Below are 24712 nucleotides of genomic sequence, written 5' to 3'. Positions count from 1 at the left end.
GTATTATCAATACAATATGAAACCAGCTCCTTTTTTTTTCTTCTGTAGTACCTATCTTTCAGGGTTATTGTGAGGATAAAATGTGATAATGTTTGTAAAGCACTTTGCAAACCTTAAATAAGCAAACTATAATTATTATATGTATTATCTACAGACATTAATTTCATAGTGAATTTCAATCATAATCAATTTTGTAGCTTCTCAGATGTCTCTAAGGAGTGATTTTATACTACTAATTTGGGTTCTGATTCATTGTCTGGTGTTTCTTATAGTAAGTATGTGCAATTTTGTCAGGGTAACCTGTCAAGGTAATATCTCTGTGGGTACTCCTTGCACCAATACAGATTACAGTAGATGAATCACATAGAGGTTAAGTGACTTGCCCAATATCATGTACTTAGTGAGTTCTAGAGGTGAGATTAGAATCCAGGTCTTCCTGGCTCTAAAATTAGCAGTGTGTCCATGATTCCATGCTGCCTATTTATTTATTCATGGTATTTATATTGAGAGAAATTTTTATTATATGCAAAGTGTCAATATGTCAAAAGTAGAATTTTAATTACCAGAGCAGAGGACTATTTCCTTTTTCTGTTTCTATTTTTTTCCTAACTTATGAAAATACAGAAGGTAATTCTGATAAAATAGTATTTAATTGTTATGGTTACTGAAAATATTAGTCTTATTGTCTAGAGCAAGCTGCAGATGACCTTTCAAAAGATTATATTATACAATTACATGAAAGATTATATAAAATTCTTTTAAGAAATTTTAGAGGCATTATACATTTAAATGCAATATAGTATAACTAGAATACTACATATATCTTACAATTGGTTTAAAAGCATTTTCTCCTAGTGCATGATAACTCTTTGGAAATTAGAATATTAACTATTTTTCTGTTTATGCATAACTTATTGCCTTAGAATTTAGGTGTTCTTTGAAATGTTGATTCTTTTTCTTGAACCAAAGGACTAATATTCAGTAAAGTACATTAGAACTTGCATCTATGAGCATTTAGCTATATTTTCTATAATAGTGTTAACAAATTTATATCCACAATAAAATAAAACCAAATGATTACACATTAAAAACTATGTCATCTTTTTTTCTTATTGTTAATGTGATTTTTTTGTTGTCCAAAACAAACCTTGGTTTTATTACTGTGAACAATATGGGAAATTAAATACTGTTTTTGTTTGTCATTACCTAGCACTTCCATGAAAGTTTGATGCCCACATGTGTGGTGTTTTAAGGGGATTGTATATTCCTTTAAGGGATATACATCTTCTCCCATTGACAGGGAGAAGATGGGCAGGCATTAGCAAAGTGGGTAGACCGTTCTTGTTCTAGGTGTAGGCTCTCACTTGTAAGTTGTATATGGAATTTAAGGAATGTTTTTCTTAGAGCAGGAGGGGTAGAGGGTGGGAGATGCATTAGTAGCAGGATCACACTCACTACCTAGTCTTAACTCACTTTGTTTTTTTGAGGATTTATCACTATTGGATTTGGGTGCACACACACACACACACACACGCATTCTCTGTTTATAGAAACTTGTGCTTGCCCAGGGGCTAGATATTAATATGCTATTATTATTGTTGGGTACTTCCAAATGGGTTCAGTGTCTACACTTCCTTCCTCATCATGCCTTGGTCATTGATGTATTCTGTCCCCTGTCTCACTATAGAGATCAAAACTTCTTTCCAAATCCCTCCTTACTGCTTTCATAAATGATAGCAGACAAGGATTTAATGGCTGCTGGATTTTCTTTTAGATAAAGGGGAAATAGATTCATAAGAAATAATAATAATGGTATACAATTGGGAATCAAATCAATAGTGAAGAAACAGCTGTCTGATCAGTAATGTAATGAATAAAATCAACTTCTTCCCTGGAGCTCAGCTCAGTCCCAAAGGGAGAAGATATCATCTACCAGCTTAAGGGAGATGAGGGTTTTGAACTTTCTTTTTTTATTTAATTTAATTTAATTTAATTTAAATTAATTTAATTCTTTTTTTTTAGCAGGCAAATGAGAAAACAAAAAGTGTTTCTGGCTACTCTGTACTCTTTACTGGTACACCTGATGAAAGAAAGGCTCACTCCTCGGCTTTTTATTTGCATTGTGGATTTCAGAAGGTGACAGGGCAGCAGTGGTTATTCACTAAATTTTATTTCCACACTGCATCCCGGGTAGTGGGGATGAGATGGTGAACTGTTCTCATCTGGCTTCTCTCTCCTGAAATCCTCCAAAACAATACTAAAAAGTCAAATTAAAAAACATCACCAAACCGGCAAATTCTGGGGGAATATGGTATACTGTGCTTTTTTCTTTTAGGCAGGTATTCTCAATGCAGGTCCTAGTTTTTGATAAGATGTTTCAGACTCAGAGGTTTTGGACATATTGTTATTTTATCTAACTTGCCACTAGATTTTTTTCTTTAAAATGTGATTGTTCTACTCTACTGTTTGGTAAACCCAAAGATTCCAGCTTCTGGGATAAGAACTCACTATTTGACAAAAACTTCTGGGAAAACTGGAAACTTATATGGCAGAAACTAGGCATAGACCAGCATCTCACACTGTATACCAAGATAAGGTCAAAATGGGTGCATGATTTAGATATACTTAGGAGAGCAAGGAATAATTTACCTGTCAGATCTATGTAGAAAGGAAGAATATTTTTTAATTGTTGTCTTATTTTTTTTGGTAAATACTATTTTATTTTTTCCAATTACATGGCATGATAGTTTTCAACATTCATTTTTTATAAGATTTTGAGTTCCAAATTTTTCTCCCTCCATCCTTCCCTTCCCCCTCCCTAAGATGGCAAGCAATCTGATCTAGGTTATACACGTGTAATCATGTTAAACATATTTCCACATCAGTCATATTGTGAAAAAAGAAATAGAACCAAATGGAAAACCATGAAAAAAACCCAATAGAGAGTGAAAATAGTATGTTTCAATCTATATTCAGATTCCATAGTTCTTTCTCTGACTGTGGATAGCATTTTCCATCATGAGTCTTTTGGAATTGTCTTGGATCATTGTATTGCTGAAAAGAACTAAGTATATCATAGTTAATCATGGCACAGTGTTGCTGTTGCTGTGTACAATGTTCTCCTGGTTCTGTTCACTTCACTCAGCATCATTTCATGTAAATCTTTCCAAGTTTTTCTGAATTCTGCCTGCTCATCATTTCTCATAGCACAATAGTATTCCATTACATTCATATACCACAACTTGTTTAGCCATTCTCCAATTGATGGGTATTCCCTCAATTTCCAATTCTTTGCCACCACAAAAAGAGCTTCTGTGAATATTTTTGTATATGTGGATCCTTTTCCCTTTTTTATGATTTCTATGGGATACAGACCTAGTAGTGGTATTCCTGAATGAAAGGGTATGCACAATTTTATTGTCCTTCATGCATAGTTCCAAATTGCTCTACAGATGGTTGGATCAGTTCATAGAAGGAAAGAATTTATGACCAAACAAGAGATAGAGAGCATTATGAAATGCAAAATGGATAATTTTAATTAAATTAAATTAAAAAGTTTATGCTCTAAGAAAACCAATGCAACCAAGATTAGAAGGAAAGCAGAAAGCTGGGAAACAATTTTTACAATCAGTGTTTCTGATACAGGTCTTGTTTCTCAAATATATAGAGAACTGAGTCAAATTTATAAGAATACATGTCATTCCCCAATTGATAAATATTCAAAGGATATGAATAGACAGTTTTCAGATGAAGAAATCAAAGCTATCTATAGTCGTATGAAAAAATGCTTTAAATCACTATTCATTACAGAAATGCAAATTAAAACAACCCCAAGGGACTACCTCATACCTATCAGATTGGCTAATATAACAGAAAAGGAAAATGATAAATGTTGGAGAAGATGTGGGAAATTGTGACACTAATGCACTGTTGTGGACTTGTGAACTGATCTAGCCAAAAGACTCATGATGGAAAATGCTATCCACATCCAGAAAAAGAATTGTAGAGTCTGAATGCAGATTAAAGCATACTATTTTCACTTTTTTTTCATGGTTTTCCCTTTTATTGTTTCTTCTTTCACATGTGGAAATGTTTGACATGATTGCACATGTATAACCTATATCAAATCATTTGCAATCTTGGGAAAGGGAGAGGGGAGGGAGGGAGTTAGGGAGATAAATTTGGAACTCAAAATCTTTAAAAAAATGAATTTTGAATACTATCTTTACATGTAATCAGAAAAAAATACTATTTACAAAAAAGGTGATTATTTTTCATAATATAAGTGCTACCAAAAGAAAGTTATTATTACAAAGAGATTAAATGGATTTTAATTATGCAAATGAGGCATGACAAAACAATTTGATGTTTTCAATTATTGATTAAGACTGTTCATTACAGTCTGTGTAAAAATCTTTCGAATCTACTTTTCTGGATCAATAAGTATTTATTAAGTATTTACTCTATCTTAAGTTCTAAGAATAAAAAGCATAAATAGTTCCTGCCCTCAAGGAGCAAGAATTCTAATGGGGGGTGACAACATATATAAATCAGAACATATAAGGTAAATATAGGTATGTTTAGTTATTGGCTAATTATAAATGCATATTCAATTAATTAATCCTCTTTTGTTAATTTTGTTTGTTATTTGTTTGTTAATATATGTTTATAGGGATATGGTTTTCCCCCTGAGGACTCAGAATTTTTGGTATGTTGTTTCATTATCATTTTATTTTGTATATTTATTAATAATTTCTATTATTTATTTTTGACTCACTTATTATTTAGGATTTCATTGTTACATCTCCATTTGGTCTATGTCTGTTTTTTTGTGGGCTCTGTTTGTTACTATTTTTATTGTTTTATGATTATAAAGGATTATTTACTATTTATGCCTTTTTATATTTGTTTGCAATATCTCTGTGCCCTAATACTTATGATCAATTTTGGAAAAAGTTTTACATGTCACTGAAACACATTACATATATGTACATACATATATGTGTATGTATAAATGTGTTTTTTTAGCAATCCCAATTGGAAGATGCTTTAAGTTTCCACAGAAATTTGTTCAGTTCTATATTTTCCTTTTTGTTGATCTTTCTGTTAGACTTATGCAAAAATGAGCAAAGGACATTGAACACTTCTGGCATAGTTTCCTTAGTCTATGTGTTTTTGTAGTTCAGTTAAATGTGAATTTGTATGCTAAGGCATCTAAGGTGCATGTAAGTTTAATATTGATAGTGATTATAATGTCTATAGTTCCTTTCAACATTAATGTACCTTCCATATTTTTCCCTTTTTATACTTTTAATGTCTGTTTTTGATTGTAACTCATGCTTTTTTGGATTCACCTGATAAAAATTGCTTTTTCCCATTTTCCATTTTTCAGTTCCTTTTCCCAGCCCCTCACATTTATTATGTATGTCTTTGTTTTTTAAGTGTGTTTCTTATAAGCAGCAGATGATGGTGTACGTGAGTATATTGCATATTATGTAAGTATATCATATAATACGTGGATATATCACATATTCTCTATTTTCTTCTTCTTTTGGAGGATACCCTCCCATTTTGTAATTTAGTACTACAAAACAAATAAAACCCTAGGAGGAGTGTTGTGATGTTTACTCTATGATGATTCAGGACTTTTTCTCTACTTCACTTCTATTTGACTTCTGCTTTCACTTTGTCTTGAATACATTTAGAAAAAAATGTTATTATTTTGTGGTTGTCCTTGTTTGCTATATTTGTTTAGCTTCCTGTATTTCTGTTACCTGGGGTGTTTGAGAAGCAAATAATTTCTACAGATTCTGTTGTCCTAGGAATGTTTTGAATGCCTCTTTTTAATTGAATTTCCATCTTTTTCTTTAATGGTTAAGCTCAGATTTGCAGGGTAGGTCACCTTGGGTAATAGTTTGAGCTTCTTTGCTTTTTCAAAAACACATTATTCCATTGCCTCTTGTGGTTTCTATGGGTACAGTAGTCCTGTGTTATTCAAATTTCCTTTCTTTTATGTTTGAAGGTCTTTTTCCTAGTCCCTTGCAAAATTTGTGGTTTGTTGGTAGAATTGTTAAATTTAGTCACTAGGTGTCTTGGAGATTGCTATAGAAGGTTTTTTTCCTTTTTTCTTTTTGTTTGTTTGTTTTGTTTTCCTGGAGATGATCTGTGGATTCATTCAACTGCATCTTTATTTTCTGTGTTCAGAACTCTTGGCCAGTTTTATTGTATTATTTCTTGCATTATGATGTTCATATTTTAAAATTTGTTATGCACTTCTGGGAGGCCTATAATCTTTAAGTTGTTTTTATACAGTCTGTCTTTGAGATCAATGTTTTACTTCTATGAAAATCATGTTTTCTTTGAATGTTATTGCTTTTTTGCTTCTCTTTTTCCAGATTATTCTTCACTTCCATGTATTTGTACTCCCAAACCATTGTTATCTTTTTGCCACTATGGATTCAAGATTTTCTATTCTGCTAATTATTTCTGTTGTGCAGGCCATAAGTTCTCTTGCCTCTTTTAAACCATTTAGGAACAGCATAATGTGATTCCATGCTCTCTTAGGAATCTACAGGTCCTTTGTCTCCTTAGGTATTGATTCATTTTTCCTTTGTACTGCAACATTTAATCATAGATCTCTGGACTGTCTTGCCTGACCTGGAGGTCATATTCCCTTTTCTCATCAATATCTTACTGCTTTACTCATTTAGGCTCAAGGTCTTTAATTGTTTTTGTCCTCTTGAGATCCTTGGCAATTTCAGCCTTTTCCTTCCTGAATAGTGCCTAATCACTCACTTTCTGACTCCTTTCTCTTTGTGTTTGGTTTTCATGGGAGTTGAACCCCAAAGCCATTTCAGCTTCCTTTCACACTGGGCAATTTATGGTTTCCCATTCTTGGTTTCTGTCTTACATGACAATTGGTGGTGATGGTGGGGAACAGAACTAGTCCTGATAGGGGTGGAATTCACGCTGGACCACTAAAAGGAAAAGACCATGTCTTTGGGACTTGGAACCCAAAGCCCCTGAACTCAGATCTTTGGTGTTTGCTTGAGGCACCTGGCCCATCCCAGTTAATAATCCTTTTAACTGCCCTTTATTGTGGCCCTCATTGTCTGCACCTGGCCCACTCCAGGCTACTTGCCTCTCTTTAATACCTTTCTGTTACCTCCATACCACCCCAGGCTACTTTCCACTCCTAGATCCCATCCAGATCTTCTCACAGTCTTTCTGTATAAAAATATCCATTTTATTCTCATCAAAAACTTAGATTCTTAAAATCTGGCCTGCTTGTATCAATGTCACAAATAGTGCAGACTCACTAGGAGTCTGGCCCACTTCTATTGGTATTACAATAAACTCTGTACTTGGACTGAAAGAAGGTTTGAGTGGTCAATTCTTTCAAGATAGATTCCCACCCTGTACCCTTGGATTTTGGAGTTCCTAGTACTGCTAGACCACCTCAGCCCCAGATGGTTACTGGACTCTTTCAAACTTAATAGGATGCCACACATCCACAAGACCTGCCCCAGTTCCCTCTCTGTTCCTTCATTCTCTGGCTGATCTCTGTTGTGGTACAGAGTGCTACTTTGCTGTGTAGTATTGCAACATCCTAAGCAAACTTCCATAGTTTAGATCTCTGTGGCACTAGGAAGAGTGGGGATGGAGAGTTGAATTCTTTTTTTTTTTTTGCTTTATGGTGAGGCGATCGGGGTTAAGTGACTTGTCCAGGGTCACACACCTAGTGAGTGTTAAGGGTCTGAGGTCGGATTTGAACTCAGGTCCTCCTGACTCCAAGGCCGCAGCTCTATCCACTGCACCACCTAGCTGCGCCTGGAGTGGAAGTCTTTTGAGAGCCAGCTGGAGCGATCTGTACAATCTTATAGTTAGTGAGTAGTGGGCTATAAGGGAGGGGGTACTGAATGAGCATTAGGGACTAGGGATTATTAGCCTTCTCTGTTGTCAGTTCATTGAATTATCAGGATTATTTGTGTTCTTGGTCTCCTAAGCCATGGTCAGCTGAAATTGCTTTATCTCTTCCACATAGTTTTTGTTTTGGGGAGGTTTGAGAGGTCATGAGGATTTATTGTTATTTTTTAATAGTATTTTATTTTTTCCTCAGTTACATGTCAAGAAGATCTTTAGCATTCATTTTTACAAGATTTTGAGTTCCAAATTTTTCTCCCTTCCTCCCCTCTTCTGAAAATGGTAGGTAGTTTGATATAGTTTATAAACGTGCTATCATGTGAAAATATTTTCTTATTAGTCACAGTTGTGAATGAAGAAACAGACAAAAAATGAGAAAAATAAAGTAAGTGGAAAAAAATGCTTCAGTCTGTGTTCAGAGTCCATCAGTTCTTTTTCTGGATATGGATAGCATTTTCCTTCATAGGTCCTTTCTACATGTCTTGGATCATTGTCTTGCTGAAAAGAGCTGAGTCATTCAGAGTTGATCATCGTGATGCGCTTTAGGGGTTCAGGGATGCTGGGACCCCAAAATCACAACACATGCGTCCTGCCCAAAAGAATTCGACCCAAGCCTTCTTTCAGCCAAAGACAAGGTTTATTAGAACATCCATCATATTGCGCAGACTCTTAAGGAGTCTGAACATGAGTAAGATTATAAGAATCCCAGCAGTGGCTAGATTATAAGAATCTAAGCACCTTAATGGAGACAAGATGGACCATATACAGAAAGACTGTGGGAGGGATCTAGGAATGGACAAGTAGTTTGAGGTGATGAGGAAGGGCCTAAGGAGATCTGGATGGGAGTGGCTAGTAAGCTGGGGTGAACAGAACTCCTGGGACCTGGACCTCATGGCCAAAGGAGAATGGAGCCTAGCTAGGATTAAGGGTAGGAAATGGCCAGGGGTCATAGGGAGGTAAGACAATGGAGGGGAGATTGGGTGTAGCTATAATGCCATGAGGTAATAGAATTCCCAAGGGTGGGAAATGGAACCTAGGTGGGACCAAGGATGGGAAATGGCCAGGGGCCATAGGGAAAGTCCAGGGTTTTTCCTTTCTGGGGCCCAGATTCCAATGCCATCAATCACACAATCTGCTGATACTGTGTACAGTGTTCTCCTGGTTTTGCTCACATCGCTTTGCATAAATTCTTACAAGTCTTTTCCAGGATTTTCTTAAATCTGCCTGTTCATCATTTATTATTGCACAATAGTATTCCATTACATTCATATACCATATCTTGTTCAGCCACTCTCCAACTGAAGGGCATCCCCTCAGTTTCCAATACTTTGCCACCACAAAAAGGGCTGCCATAATTATTTTTGCACATATAGGTCTCCTTTTTCCATTTTATGATCTTTTTGCGATACATTCCTACTGGTGGCATTGCTTGGTCAAAGTGTATGTACAATTTGGTTGCCCTTTAGGCGTAGTTCTAAATTGCTCTCCAGAATGGTTGGATCAGTTCACCAGTCCGTCAACAGTGCATCACTGTCCCAATTTTCCCACATCCTCTCCAACATTTATCATTTTCCTTTTTGGTCATATTGGCCAATCTGATAGGTGTTAGGTGGTATCTTAGAGTTGTTTTAATTTGCATTTCTCTGATCAGAAGTGATTTAGAGCACTTCTCCATATGCATAGATAGCTTTGATTTCTTTATCTGAAAACTGCCTGTTGGTATCCTGTAACCATTTATCAATTGGGGAATGGCTTATATTCTTATAAATTTGACTCAGTTCTCTATATATTTTAGAAATGAGGCTTATCAGACACATTTGCTGTTTCCCAGCTTTCTGCTTTCCTTCTAATCTTGGTTGCATTGATTTTCTTAGTGCAAAAACTTTTTAATTTAATTTAATCAAAATTATCCATTTTGCATTTCATAATGCTCTCTGTCTCTTGTTTAATCATTAATTCTTCCCCTCCCTATATATTTGACAGGTAGACTATTCCTTGCTCTTCTAATTTGCTTATGGTGTCACCCTTTATGTCTAAATCATGCAACCATTTTGACTTTATCTTGCTATATGGTGTGAGATGTTGTTCTGTATCTAATTTGTGTCCTGTGGTTTTCCAGTTTTCACGGCAGTTTTTGTCATATTCCACTGATCCACCACTTTATTTCTTAGCCAGTACCAGATAGTTTTGATGACTGCTGATTTATAATGTAGTTTGAGATCTGTTATTGTTAGGCCACTTTCCTTTATATATATATATATTTCATGAATTCCCTTGATATTCTTAACCTTTTGTTTTTCCAGATGAATTTTATTGTTATTTTGCTCTATAAAGTTTTGTTTTTTTTTTTTTGGTAGTTTGGTTGGTATGGCTCTGAATAAGTAAATTAATTTAGCCAGGATTGTCATTTTTATTATATTGGCTCGACCTCCCCATGAGCAATTGCTATTTTTTCCAATTGTTTAGATCTAACTTTATTTATGTGAAAAGTATTTTGTAATTGTGTTTTTATTACTTCCTGAGTTTGTCTTTGCAGGTAGACTCCCAACTATTTTGTATTGTTTACAGTTATTTTAAATAGAATTTCTCTTTCTATCACTTGCTGCTTGGCTTTATTGGTCATATAAAGAAATGATGATTATGTGGGTTTATCTTATATCCTGCAACTTGGCTGAAGTTATTAAGTTTTTCAGGTAATTTTTTAGTTTATTCTTTGGGGTTCTCTAAGTATACCATCATATAATCTGCAAAGAATGATACTTTTGTTTCTTCATTGCCTATTTTAATTCATTCAATTTCTTTTTCTTCTCTTACAGCTATAGCTAACATTTCTAGTACTATATTGAATAATAGTGGTGATAATGGTCATCTGTGTTTCACCCCTGATCCTATTGGGAAGGCTTCTAGCTTTTCCCCATTACAGATAATGCTTGCTGATGGTTTTAGAAAGATACTGCCTATCATTTTAGGGAACACTCCCTTTATTCCTATGCTCTCCATTGTTTTTTTTTTTTTAAAGGAAAGGGTTCTGTATTTTGTCAAAAGCTTTTTCAACATCTGTTGAGATAATCATATGATTTCTGTTGGTTTTGTTGTTGATATGATCAATTATGCTGATAATTTTCCTAATATTAAACCAACCCTACATTTCTGGTATAAATCTGACCTGGTCATAGCATATAATCTTGGTGATATATTGCTGTAATCACCTTGCTATAATTTTGTTCAAAATTTTTGCATCGATATTCATTAGAGAAATTGATCTATAATTTTCTTTTTCTGTTTTAGATCTTCCAGATTTAGGTATCAGCACCATATTTGTGTCATAAAAGGAGTTTGGTAGGAATCCTTCATCTATTTTTCCAAATAGTTTTATAGTATTGAAATTAATTGTTCTTTAAATATTTGGTAGAATTTGCTTGTGAACCCATCTGGCCCTGGGAACTTTTTTCTAGGAAGTTAATCAATGGCTTTGTCAATTTCCTTTTCTAATATGAGTTATTTAGGCATTCAATTCCTGATCTGTTAATCTAGGTAATTTTTTTGTAACTCTTCATCAATTTCACTTAGATTGTCAGATTTATTGACATATAAGTGGGTAAAATATTTCCTAATGATTGCTTTAATTTATTCTTCAATAGTGGTGATTTCACCCTTTTCATTTTTGCTACTAGATATTTGGTTTTCTTCTTTCTTTGTTAAATCAAGTTAAACAATGACTTATCTATCGTATTGGTTTTTTCATAAAACCAGCTCCTAGCTTTATTTATCAGCTCAATAGCTTTTTATTTTCAGTCTTATTAATCTCACCTTTGATTTTCAGAATTTCCAATTTGTTGCTCAATTAGGGATTTTTAATTTGTTCTTTTTCTAGTTTTTTTTTTTAGTTGCATGACCAATCTGTTCTTTTTCCATTTTGTTGATGTTATAATTTAAAGAAATAAATTTTCCCCTAAGTACTGCTTTGGTTGTATCACATAAATTTTGGTATGTTGCCTCATTCTTGTCATTCTCTTTAATGAAATTATTGCTTGTTTCTGTGATTTGTTCTTTGACTCACTTATTCTTTAGTATGGGATCATTTAGTTTCCAATTAATTATAGGAGAGTTCATCCCGTTCACATTCACAGTTATGATTACTACCTGTGTATTTCCCTCCATCCTATTCTTTCTCCTCTTTGTCCTCTCTCTCTTTTCACCCTTTTTCTCCTCATGACTGTTTTGCTTCTGTCTACCACTTTCCCTGATCTCCTCTTCCTTCTGTCAGTTCCCTTCCCTCCTACTTGCCTTTTGGGTAAGATATTTCTATATTGAACTAATTGTGTATATGATTCCCTCTTTGAGTCAATTTGATGATTGCTTCTTTATGATACAATTTAAGATCTGGTATGGGTAGGCCACCTTCCCTAGCATTTCTTTTCATTAGTTCCTTTGATATTTTGAACCTTTTTTTCTTCCAGATGAATTTTATTATTATTTTTTTCTAGCTCTATAAAATAATTTTTTGGTAATTTGATTGGTATGACATTGAATAAGTAAATTAACTTAGGTAGAATTGTCATTTTTATCACATTAGCTTGGTTTACCCATGAGCAAATGATATTTTCCCAATTATTTAGATCTGATTTTATTTGGGTGAAAAGTGTTTCGTAATTGTATTCATAGAGTTCCTGGGTTTGTTTTGTTAGGTAGACTCCTAAATAGTTTATAATGTCTACAGTAACTTTAAATGGAATTTTTCTTTCTTTCTCTTGTTGTTTGGCTTTGTTGGTAATGTATAGAAATGTTGATTATTTATGTGGGTTTATTTTATATCTTGCAACTTTGCTAAAGTTGTTTATTATTTCAAGTTTTTTTTATTTGGTTCTCTAGGATTATCTAAGTATATCATCATATCATCTGCAAAGAATGATAGCTTTGTTTCTTCTTTGCCTATTCTAATTCAATTTCTTTTTCTTCTCTTATTGGTAAAGCTAATGTTTCTAGTATCATGTTTAATAACAGTGGTGATAAAGGGCATCCTTGTTTCACCCCTGATCTTATTGGAAATGCTTCTAACTTCTCCCTATTACATATAATGCTTGCTGATGGTTTTAAGTAGATGCTACTTATCATTTTAAGGAAGACTCCACTCATTCCTATGCTCTCTAGTGTTGTTAATAGGAATGGGCATTGTATTTTGTCAAAAAGCTTTTTCTGCATCTATTGAGATAATCATGCGGTTTCTGTTAGTTTTGTTGTTGATATGATCAATTATACTGATAGTTTTCCTAATATTCAACTAGCCCTGCCTTCCTGGTATAAATCCTACTTGGTCATAGTGTATTATTCTCATGATAAGTTGCAGTAATCTTTCTGTTAATATTTTATTTAAAATTTTTGCATTTATTTCATTAGGGAAATTGGTCTATAATTTTCTTTCTCTATTTTGACTCTTCCAGGCTTAGGTATCAGCATCATATTTGCATCATAAAAAGAATTTGGTAAGACTCCTTCTTCACCTATTTTCCCAAATAGTCCATATAGCATTGGAATTAATTGTTCTGTAGGTGTTTGATAGAATTCATATGTAAATCCATGTGGCCCTGGAGATTTTTTCCTAGGGAGTTCATTGATGACTTGTTCAATTTCATTTTCTGAAATGGGGTTATTTAAGTATTTTACTTCCTCTTTCATTAATCTGTGCAATTTATATTTTTGTAAATATTCATTCATTTCTTTAAGATTGTCAAATTTATTGGCGTACAGTTGGGCAAAATAGTTCCCAATTATTGTTTTGATTTCCTCTTTATTGGTGGTGAATTCACCTTTTTCATTTCTTATACTGGTAATTTGGTTTTCTTCCTTTTTTAAAAATTAAATTAACCAAAGGTTTGTCAGTTTTATTGTTTTTTTCCCCATAAAACCACTTCTTAGTTTTATTTATTAGTTCAATAGTTTTCTTAATTTCAATTTTATTAATCTCTCCTTTGGTTTTCAGTATTTCTAATTTGGTATTTAATTGGGGATTTTTAATTTGTTCTTTTTCTAATTTTTTTAGTTGCATGCCCAATTCATTGATCTCCTCTTTCTCTATTTTATTCATGTAAGCATTTAGAGATATAAAACTTCTGCTAAGAATTGCTTTCACTGCATCCCATGAGTTTTGGTATGTCTTGTCATTATTGTCATTCTCTTGGATAAAGTTATTGTTTCTATGATTTGTTGTTTCACCCACTCATTCTTGAGAATTAGATTATTTAGTTTCCAATTAATTTTTAATCTATCTTTCCATGGCCCTTTATTGCATATAATTTTTATTGCATCATGATCTGAAAAGGACGCAGTAAATATTTCTGCCTTTTTACATTGGATTGTGAGGTTTTTATGCCCTAGTACATGGTCAATTTTTGTGTATGTGCCATGTACCATGGAGGAAAAAAAGGATATTCCTTTCTATCCCCATTCATTTTTCTCCAGAGGTCTATCATGTCTAACTTTTCTAAAATTCCATTCACCTCCTTAACTTCTTTCTTGTTTATTTTGTGGTTAGATTTATCTAGTTCAGAGTGGAGAAGGTTGAGGTCCCCCACTAGTATAGTTTTGCTCTCTATTTCTTCTTGTAACTCACTCAACTTCTCCTCTAAGAATTTAGATGCCATACCCCAGGAGGAAGAAAATAGTTTAAAATCCTAATAAACAAAAGACGTTGAAAGGAGGGAGATTTTTCACTTAATTGATAGAAAAAGAGGGAAAGAATTATATAACTAGACAAATGGAAGAAACAAAAAAGAATTAAATAAAACATTATAACTAGAGAAAGGGGTAACAAAGGGGCTTCAGGGTAAGAAGAAGAGAGCCTGGGGAAAGAAGGTTGCCATAAAGATTAAGCAAAAATAACTGAAGAGAAAAAGTACTGTTTTTGCAAGGAAAGAGTCTTCTTGAGGGAATGGGGAGATTTGATGTCATAGTGATGTTTAAAAAGTAGACTTAAGGGGCAGCTAGGTGGCACAGTTGATAAAGCACTGGCCCTGAAGTCAGGAACACCTGAGTTCAAATCTGGCCCCAGATCAAACACTTGACACCTACTAGCTGTGTGACCCTGGCAAGTCACTTAATCCCAATTGCCTTTAAAAAAAAAGTAGACTTAGGAGTGGGTTATAGGTACAGAATAAAAGTTTACGGTCAGATAAAAGAAATTCAGAGTACTTGAACATGAAAGCAGAACATTTATGGGTGATATTGAAATCAAGGTATGAGCATACTTGTGTATAGCTGCATTGGAGTGTAGGAGTAAGTTATGAGAGCTGAGTAGATAGAAATTTATAATGCAGCTATTAAAATCCAGGCTTTCCAAAAGTCCAAACCTGAAAGCTTTTGGGAACTCTACTATTATTAATATCTCATGGGTTTTCACTTTTTGCACTGTGTGATTAATGCAGTATTGGTATTGCATTGTATTTACAGGACCATGAGAAAAAAGCTGTTTAATGATACATTTGGACATTTCTGGCTAAAACTTGTGCTTGATCTGAAGTACAAGTGGCATCTTATAACTGAAAAATAAAGATAAATACTATAACAAATAAAGATAACTAATAAAAGCTTATATTTATGTAATGAAACACCTCATGGTATAAAGAGTTGGACTTGGAGTCAGGAAGACCTCAGTTCAAATACTACCTCTGACAATATTGGCTATGGGACCTCAAGCTCTTCTCAGAGCCCTAGGCAACTTATAGCCATAAGTTGTAGAGAGGATGCTGATATACTTTGGTAGAGCAGCTTCCTCACTGAAAACTTCCTAAGCCACCAAAATCTTATGTCCAGCTTAAAAAAAATTCGTAACACAATTTTTATTGCTTTTATACATAGCATAACCAACCTGTAATGTTGGAAAGTATTAATATCCTAGTTTTACAGATCAGGAAACTGAGTTTCAGAGAGATGAAGAAAGTTGCCTAAAGTTACAAAATGGGAACTAGAACTGAGTACTTATGACCCCTTTTCCAGTGCTCTTTCTGCCATACATCGCTCGAACTCACTGGATAATTGTTCAGCCTTTCAATTCTTTCTATTTACTCCAGCATATTCTATGAAAATCTCAGTTTGTGTGATTAAGTAAGAGCAGAAATCAATGAGCCATCAATTTTTATCTTATTTTTCATATCTCATTAATTAAAAGTTAAATCTCATGATCAAACGCATGGAAATTCACAGTTATTTTGGATAGCTCCTACTGAACTCTCAACCATGCAGATTTTTATGTACAAGTGTGGTTTTTCTGTTTACCCACATTCATATCTGTTAAAAGAACATGCTGAATGTTATTTCACTGAATGTAATCAGTGAAAGAAGTATCCATTAAAAGAGAGTTTTAGGTAAATTTGAAATGTACAAAAATTTATAGGATTAAATTCTTTGAAGCCCTAGGAACTTCAAGTCACCAATGGCTAATACTTTTTAGTGTCTTCATGTGAGCACTTAAATGAGGAAATTATTATGGCTATAATCTTAACTGATTATACTTGTCATTTGAAAGTACACCTCTGAGAATCACTATTTGTCTTGACTATGCTTTAAATTTTAATGAATGACACTATGTTTTCATTTTTCTTATTCCCTACATTTAATATGTGGGGGGAAATGGACAAATTGAAATGCAAGGAATATAGTAAGTTTCTTTACCATTTACTTTACCATTTATTTACCATTCATTATGCAATGAAATATAAATTTTTTATTATAAGTCACAAAATAATCCTATCATTCACAGTCATGGATTCCAACATTTTGGGAATCGTGATACTTTTTCTGTTTGATTTTGCAGCCTTTCTTCCCTTCACAAATACTACATGGCAATGTTTGTTTTTAAGTTAAAGTGAATAAAAAGAAATTTTATTTCAAGATCTCCTTTGAGAGAACTGGACACTGTGATATCAATAACCAGGTAGGAAATTACTGCTTAGAGCAACAAAATTCAGTAAAACCAAGTCTATCCAGAATTCTTTGAAATGAACTGTTCTAGATAGCAAAATTTCTAGGGATCTAAGGGTTAAACTTGTAAATTCTAGAACTATTTAATTTTTTTATTTTGTGAGGCAATTGAGGTTAAGTGATTTGCCCAGAATCACATAACTAGTGAGTGTTATGTGTCTGAAGCCAGATTTGAACTCAGGTCCTCCTGACTCCAGGGCCGGTGCTCTACCCAATGTGCCACCTACATTTTTCTAAAATGTACTATTACCTTGCATTCATAAGTAGAATATAGTTGACCCAATTTCATCTTTTCTTAATGATTCAGGATCATTATTGTGAAATCTATTATTGCAATGTTCTATATATTAGATATAAATTACAGATATAGATGCTGGTGGAGTGTGGCTTATGACTGAATAAATAATGATTCTAGCAGAGGCCCCCAAATTTACTTTCTTAAGAAAGTCTCTTTTTTTTTACATGAAAATGGAGTATAGAATATAAATTCCTTGAGGGCTATAATTTTTAAAAAGGTTCTAGAGACATAATTTCTGGGGAACCTAATCATTTTATTAATAAGGCCAGAAGGTTATAAATAAAAGTATGGTCATTTGGCCATCTCTCTTAGACCAAAGACCATCATGACAGTGGAGTCACAGGTTATATACCCTTCAAAACAGTAGGTAGTCCATCATACAGCTATCATATCTAATTGGTTCATTGGTGATTGGAGGTGGGCTCTAGTAAAATGAAGGACTGAGTATCTCTTAGATAGGGAAAGTATCTCTATACCAGACCACCCAAAGCTTTAGGCTATCGATTCAAAGAATGTGTACCCTTTTCAATGGGGGTGCTGAGAGCAACCCCTGAACAGAGAAATTATCTCTTCTCAGATGGCCCCCTGCCACCCACAATCTAGACAAAAGGATCTGTCTCCACCAAAGGTTGAGTAGAACATAATGGACTACCTCACCATAGATTAAATTCCTTTCATGGTTGGGTGGGGTCTGACCAAGATGGAGGGGAGTAAATGCAATCACATTATTAATAATGTCCTTCTAAAGAAAAATTGAACTTTTTAAAATGAGGAATTTAGATGAAGGGGAGAGCCTCTGAATCTCTCCAAGTATTGGTTATTAATAATCATTTCTCACAGGGCAGGGTCTGTTTCACTTTTATATTAATAGCTGCAGCTCCTAGTATAGTACCTGACACACGACAAAAGCTTAATATTTGTTGATTGAGTGAATCATGAAAAGCTATGTAATCTTCCAGCTAGCATAAAATTAGTGCAAATTTAATTAGCAGGGCAAAGGCTGAAGCAGCCATAGCCTAAGCATCCTTCATAACCCTTTTCACCCTTCAGAAAATCATCTTCTTTATCACTATCTTTTAAGTTTTCAATCACCATTCCAGAAATTATCTATGACTCCTACTTTCCTCTTCTAAATTGTAAAACACTTGTATCATATTTTTTATAGGGATTTATTGACAATATTTCTTTCCTGTTACTCCTAGGAGTCTACCTGGGCCTGGATTTAATAGAATGACTTGGCTAATCCTCCATCACCTGGAAATTTCCTTTGTCTAATTCTAGCTATTGAAAACCATTTAACACCCAGATCATATTAAATCAAAACATTTTGCTTAAGTCAGAAAGTATAGCAAAAGTGTCAAAAATACAGCAGATACTATAAATTAGTAAGCATTTATTAAGCACCTACTATGGGCCCTATGATAGGTACTGAGGATTCTAAGAAAAAAATTAAATACTCCCTGCTCTCATGGAGGTACAGGGGATAGGTATAATCATCTCTCATGATCTAACTTCTCTTCTGCCCACAGGTAAAAGTCTGATCCTTTCCTTTGTTGTCTCTGTGCACAGAATAGAAAGCAAGCAGTTCCATCACGTGAACTCTTTGTTCTCTCAATATATTGGGAGAAAGGAATATCTCTCATGAGTGACTTCATGGAAATGCTGTGGGCAAATAGTGGCAGAGTTTGGGGTATACTGATTACTTTGCATTTCTCATATGGTAATAGGAGCCTTGGGCATAGGGATTTACTTTGTGATTACATTACTATAAGGCAGGCCTGTACAACATATGGTCTGTGGACTGCTCGTAGCCTGCCAAAGGATTTTGAGTGGCCCACCAAAAATGTAAAGGAAGTAAAAGAAAGTAAAGATGTAACAAGTTCTTTGTGCCCTGCTTAACCTTCCTTCCACCAGTCACTATTGTGTCTGTCATGTAACTTGGCAGGTGAGTTGCTGCTGCGCACTCTCTCCTCTTTGTCACGTAACCTGTGATAACCAGCCATTGTCAGTCTCTCTCTAGTCTGAGAGGAGTGAGAATCATATCTTTTCGCTGTGTTTTCAGTCATTATTGGCACTGAACAGGGACAAAGTTAAGTGTAGACATACATTAATGCAGGTGATGTCCACTATGCAATGAGTGGCAACAACGTGAGGGCTTCTTCCTTTTCTTCATTGCACAGCTGCCCTTCAAGTTACTGAGTGTCTGGCACTCTCCAAGGTCAGACAGTCAGTTCAGTATTTCTTTTTATGTGGGGAGTTGCTGTGGAGATTTTTTGGTTCTAACATTAAAGTGACCTTGTAAAATGGGTGATAAAAAGAAACAGAAGATTGAATTAAAACATAGAGTGTTTAATCCAGATTGGACAAATAAATACTTGTTTGCTTACACGAGGGATAAAATGTTGTGACTTGTTTGCCGAGAAGTACTAGCCATTCTGAAGGAATACAATCTTTGTCGTTGTTTTGGATCAAAACATCCTGACCTTAAGCAAATTGGACACCAATGAAAAGCAAATTAAAGCATCCAAACTGTTGAAGAATCTCAGTGGGGAACATCAGTTTTTCAAGAAAATAAACTCAGAAAATGAGGCAGCTACTATGGTTAGTTTTGAGATTTCTAAAGAAATTGCTACTGCTAGGAAGTCTTTCACTGAAGGTGGCTTCATAAAGAAGTGTTTGCTGATTGTAGTTTCTGGATTATGTCCTGATTAAAAAAACAAGTGTTTTTGAGAAATAGTTTAATTATTGATTATACCTTTACTTGGAAAGTGAGCCGCCAAAAACCCATCTGCGGCCCAAAGAAGTTTAGCCTATTTTAATTTTGACTCCTACCTACTGCCAGGTTGTACAGGTCTGCTATAAGGAATGCCCTGGTGAGAGAACTCTCTCTACCAATGCAGGTTGGTACCTTTTCTGAAACCGCTACCATTAGAAAATTGCTGAGAATAATTGAGAGGTTAAATGACTTTCCTAGGGTCATAGGCAGTATGTGCCAGAAGCAGGACTTGAACCCAGATCTTCCATGCTTTGAGGCCATTTCTCTATATCTATGCTTATTACATTTTAAACCCCAAGCTTTCTTGGCTGGTCTAATATAAATCTGGCATTGGAATGTCAGCACAATTTCCCCCCCACCCTTTTCTTTTCTGCAATGGCATGTTTAAATTCATTTTCAAATGATGGAAAAGTATTGTGGAATGAAGGGAACTGTGGGTGATGGGATGGCTAGAAACAGAATTTTACTTGCAAGTGACAGTAGTATTAAGATATATGGGGAGTCTTCTTTTAGGGATAAAGAGAAAATGTCTTTTAACCCTAAATGTTAACCAATTCAATTCAATTGAACAAGCATCTATTAAACATACATAAAGCATATATTAAGTGCTATTCAAGGCATGGTGCTAAGTGCTGGGTATAAAAGGACAAAAATGCCTTACTCTAAAAGGAGCTTATATTATACAGGTTTGTGGGTGAGGTTACATCATACACACAGATAAGTAAATGTAAACCGTGGATCTGGAATCTTCCAAAGACTTGAAAAGGTCCAGCCCTAGAGGATAACCCATACTTGTCTTTTTGCTCATTGTATCCTATTGGAGTTAGTTATTCTTGAAAGTGTCCAAAATAGAATTTATTTCTAGGTTTCCTCAAATGTGGGCAAGAGTCTCTAGCTCCTGTAAGCCCTAAAGGCCCTAAATGCATATTGGATACAGCAGTTTTTATTTCATCCCATAGAAATTTCAGAACACAAAAGGAGCTGCAGTCTATAAAGAGGCACAGAAAATATGTAAATTTCTAAATTAACTCATTGGTGTTCAAAAGCAGATACATTAAAAAATATAAAACACCAAAATGGTCTATAAACTTCCCTCCACCTGTGTGACCCAGCTTCTCTTTTTAAATCCCTGAGGAAACTTGTTCCCATTCTTTAGCTTTCTTTCTCCAATATCTTTAACACTTAAAGACTTCCTTCATTTGACCATATTATTCCCATTGGTAACTCTCATCCTTTTTTTTTCTTTTTACCACCAAAATGTCAGAACTTTTCAGTTCAGTTTCAGTGGTGAACTACACTGGTTACTTTGATTTACTTAATATCAATTTGTTTCTTCCTTTCAATGGTGTCACCTTAGTTGAAGCCCTGATCACCCACCTCATTCCTGAAATAATACAATATTTTCTCATAATTAGTCTCCTTGGAAAGCCATTTAACCTCTCAGTGCTCTACCAATTCTCTAATGATAAGTTTTAGAGAAGGTACTGATTTGTATTGGTAGAGGGATTTCTCCTACCAGAAGACATTCCCTTTAGTAATATAATCACAAATTTAATCCCCAGGATTCTACATGTAGTCTCTCCTACTTCAAATCCATCTTGCGCATTACACTAAATTAAGTTTAAGAAAACCTTGGTTTCAGTATGCCACTCCATACCTTTAAAGACTTTCAGTCTTTCGGTGCTTCCCTATTACTCTCATTTAAGTTGTTAGACTGTCTTTCAAAGTCCGTTTCTATAATCTAACCTAAACCTGTTTTCTCTATTCTCATCTACTACTCCTTTCTAAAGAGCAACACTTTGCTTCAGCCAGGCAGATCTCTTCAAATCTCTTCAGACCTTGGGTAATAGTGGAGCATAGAAGGGCCTGGTATATGGAGTCATGAGGAGTCAGACATGACTGAATGAACAATTTTCCTCTTGAAACCCCTTGGGAACATCCTGCTGTGGTTCCATATTCTCTTTGCAATCTACTTGGTACTCTGCCTCATTAGATGTTGTCTCAATTTCCTTTGTCTTGCAATATTTGTACATGGATGTACGAAATTATTTCGATGTCTTACTGAACATTTTCTCTTCTGTTTTTAATATCTTCCCTGCTGGTTTATGTGCTTGTACTCAAGGTTTTTAACTAAACTTTCTTCCTCTTGAGATCTTTGTTAATATCAATCTTTTTTCCTTTTTTTCCCTGGTCCTTCACTTTTTGTTTCTTCTTGCTTCAATGGTGGACCACCTGAGGTCTGAACCTCAAAGACGTCTCATTCTCCTCTCGCTAAGGAATTCACTTTTCATTGGCCTCAGTTTCCTCAAGTCACTTCTGGAAGGACAGAACTGGCCCCAGCTGGGATGCCAGTCACCTTTCTTTCAGGCCGGATGTAGTTACCATACCCAAAATTGGTGCTCTGCCTCCATTTCCTCTATTCTTGACTTTTCTGGCTGAGATGTATTACATATCACTGCCACCAAAGGCTGAGTATGCTTTGCTTTGCTTTTCTTAAAAAAAAAAAATAAGAAAAATAAGGGGCAGCTAGGTGGTGCAGTGGATAGAGCACCGGCCCTGAAGTCAGGAGGACCTGAGTTCAAATCTGGCCTCAGACCAAACACTTGACACGTACTAGCTGTGTGACCTTGGGCAAGTCACTTAACCCCAATTGCCTCACTAAAAAAAAACCAACAAAAAACTATTAACTTTTAATATACATTTTAAAAAAATTTGAGTTCTAAATTCCCTCCCTCTTTCTGTACCCTTCCACATCCATTGAGAAGGCAAGAAATATGAAACATGTAAAATGATGCATATTTCCATATAAACCATGTTGCATGTTGCAAAAAGAAAGTGAGAAAAATGGAGTGAAAAATTACATCTCAGAGTTTATAGGTCTCTCTCTGGTGGTGGATAGCATTTTTTCATCATGAACTCTTTGAGATTATCTTGGATCATTGTATTGATCAGAGTAGCTAAGTATTTCACAGTTGATTATCATTACAATATTGCTGTTATTGTGTAATTTTCTCCTGGTTCTGTTCACTTCACTTTGCATCAATTCATATAAATCTTCCCAGGTTTTTCTGAAAATATTTTGCTGCTCATTTCTTTTCTTTTCTTTCTTTCTTTCTTTTTTTTTTTTTGAGAGCAGAGACTGTTTATTGTCTTTCTTTGCATACTCAGTATGTAGCCTTGTGCCTGCACATAGTAGGCACTTAATAAATGCTTATTGAATTGATTTCTTGTAAATAATAGTTGGTTTACATTGCACTTAAAGATTAAAACATTTTTATATATATTTGTCTCATGATCTTTACAACTCTAAGTCATAGGTAGTATGGGCTTTGTTATCCCTATCTTATAAATGGTAAAATTGAGGCCCAATTGCCTCAATGAAATGACTGTTCCATGATCACATGGCTAGTAAATGCCAGAGGTGGAATTCAAACCTTGGTCTTCTGGACTCTAACTGTAGCACTCTATCCACTACTCCCACTGCCTCTCTTTTTCTTCTTTTTTTTTTTTTTGCCTTATTTCTTTTATTTAGTAATTTTTCCCCACTTACATGTAAAAACAATTCTAACATTCATTTTTAAAACTTTGAGTTCCAAATTGTCTCCCTTCCTCTCTCCCCACCTACCCAACCCTCCATTGAGAAGGCAAGAAATTTGATATAGGTTATAGATGTGTAGTCATGCAGAACACTTCCATGATAGTCATGTGTGAAAGACTAACTGTGTTTCCCTCCATCCTATTTCCCCTACCCCCATCTGTTCTATTCTCTCTCTTCTTTCACCCTGGCCTTCCTCAAAAATGTTTTGCTTCTCACTACCCCCTCCTCCAGTCTGCTCTCACTTCTATCACCTCCCTTCTCTTATTCCCTTCTCCTTACTTTCCTATAGATTAACACAGATTTCTATACCCAATGCATGTTATTGCCTCTTTGAATCAGTTCTGATGAGAGTAAGGTTCACTCACTCCCTCCTCACCTCCCCCCTCTTCCCTTTCACTGTAAAAGCTTTTTCTTGCCTCCTATATGTGAAATAACTTACCCTATCCTACCCCTCCCTTTCTCTTTCTCCCAGTTCATTTCTCTCTCTCTCACACCTTAATTTTATTTTTTAGATATCATCCTTTCATTTTCAACTCATTCTTGTGCCCTCTGTCTATATATATATATATATATATATACTCCTTCTAATTACCTTAATAATGACAAAGGTCTTATGAGTTACAAATATCATCCTTCTGTGTAGTATTATAAACAGTTCAAATTTAATAAGTCCCTTGTGATTTCTCTTTCTTGTTTACCTTTTCATGCTTCTCTTGAGTCTTGTATTTGAAAGTCAAATTTTCTATCCAGCTCTGGTCTTTTCTCAAGAATTCTTGAAATTCTTCCATCTCAATGAATATCCATTTTTTTTCTCCTAAAGGATTATACTCAATTTTACTGGATAGGTGATTCTTGGTCGTAATCCTAGCTCCTTTGCCCTCTGGAATATCCTATTCCAAGCCCTTTGATCCTTTAATGAATAAACTGCTAAATCCTGGGTTATCTTGATTGTGGCTCCATGATACTTGAATTGTTTCTTTCTGCCTGCTGGCTATATTTTCACCTTGACCTGGAAACTCTGGAATTTGGCTATAATATTCTTGGGAGTTTGCATTTTGGGATCTCTTTGAGGAACTGATTGGTAGATTCTTTCAATTTCTATTTTACCATCTAGTTCTAGACCATCAGGGCAGTTTTCCTT

At 34.8% G+C, this 24712-nt stretch overlaps 1 protein-coding gene across 3 annotated transcripts in view; it reads left to right on the top strand.

The window, feature by feature from the left end:
• CNTN1 (contactin 1) overlaps positions 1 to 24712 on the top strand; it is a 274708-nt gene that overhangs the window by 15079 nt on the left and 234917 nt on the right. Inside the window, exon 2 of one of the 3 annotated variants that reach the window (XM_027844390.1) lies at positions 4673 to 4708. The exons of the other annotated variants lie outside the window; for them this stretch is intronic. The gene's annotated coding sequence lies outside the window, so the exon portion shown is untranslated. The remainder of the gene's footprint in view (positions 1 to 4672; positions 4709 to 24712) is intronic. 3 annotated transcript variants of the gene reach the window in all.

The sequence above is a fragment of the Vombatus ursinus genome, unplaced genomic scaffold (assembly GCF_900497805.2).
Source record: "Vombatus ursinus unplaced genomic scaffold, bare-nosed wombat genome assembly UNPS02014941.1, whole genome shotgun sequence".
Lineage (NCBI taxonomy): Eukaryota > Metazoa > Chordata > Mammalia > Diprotodontia > Vombatidae > Vombatus > Vombatus ursinus.
This window is presented reverse-complemented; position numbering and strand designations above follow the sequence as displayed.